Consider the following 1,413-nt stretch of genomic DNA (forward strand, 5'->3'; position numbering starts at 1 on the left):
TTCTGCTTTCTATTTTCTAGCCTGTTCAAAATGCTGTAGCTGAAAGCATATTCCTCTCCCTTTGTTCCTCTCACAATTGCTCATCCCCACATCCCTACACTGGCTCTCCTTCACTTTCCATGTCAGCTTCAAGCTAGTTATCTTCACCTTTGAGTGAAATCCTAGCCCCACTGAAGTTGATATAAAAATTCTCATTAACTTGATTGGGGTCAGAATTGCACCCTATACCTCTCTAAAGTGTGACCTTTCTGAATCTGAGGCCCCATTTCCTATTGCGTCTAACTTTGCACCAATTCTAACCAATTCTTTCTGTTTGTCTGTTTAGTGCTTTTTTAACTCTGTTCTTTGTACTCCTTCATCTGGGAGTTAAACTTTCTTTGGTTAGAACCAAGTAAATAATTTACAACAAATGTTATTCACAGAATTTTTCCATTATTTGTTTGTAAATTCTGTGCCTATAAATGGGAATGTTTCCTTTTTATTATCTGTTCAAAATTATTTGTATATATAATGCAGCCAGTAGTTTTGGTTTGCAGGTTATTCCAGTGTCAAGAATTTGTCAGATATACAACTCATGTTTTGTATTTCAATTCATATAAGTAACATAACTATGGAGCTGGACAAATTCAAACTAGGAATATGGCAAAAAGTTGTACAGCGAGGATAACTGACCATTAGAACATCACACCAAGGGGCATTTAGATTCTCATCACATGAATGACTTTCCAAAAGAATATCTGTCTAGCTTCCCATAAATGATTGAATTTGATGCAGGAATGACTGGGTGAAATACAGGAGGTCAGACAGGATGATCATAATAGTCCCTTCTGGCCTTAAAATTTATGGATCTATGAATTTGAAACTGTTCATGTGATTTTAGTATTTGCAATTTATAGTACATTTCTGGTCACTGATAGGATGACATTTACAGTGCCACATGATATGTAACTAACCAAAACAGCAGATACTGAATTTTGCAGTCCAAAATCCAAATTTTCATTTGCTTTAAGCAACTATTTGATCATTAAAGCTAAAAATGCATTTTTAATGACTACTTCACACAAGCTAAGCATGAGGGCTCAAATATTCTTGCAGAGAGACCATGGGGCAGCTTTCAGACAGAAGAAATTCACTTTCAAAATTTCAGCTAATGCTTGTGGGTATTATCAACTATCCTTAAAAAAATGACATCTTCTCCTTTGTCATTACCCAGGCCCTCATGCCTCTCTCCTCAATTTTGTTTTGCTTCTTTCCAAATGAGGTTATAAACTCCTTTGGCAGGAGTTTATAACCTGGAGAATTATCTCCAACTTGTTTTTCAAAGTGCAATCTCTGATGCTATAAGATCAATTACAACTATAATTTCAGAGGCAAATGTTTCACATAAAAACACTTACAAGAACATTAGGAAGA

This window comes from Alligator sinensis, unplaced genomic scaffold (genome assembly GCF_000455745.1).
Source record: "Alligator sinensis unplaced genomic scaffold, ASM45574v1 scaffold84_1, whole genome shotgun sequence".
NCBI lineage: Eukaryota > Metazoa > Chordata > Crocodylia > Alligatoridae > Alligator > Alligator sinensis.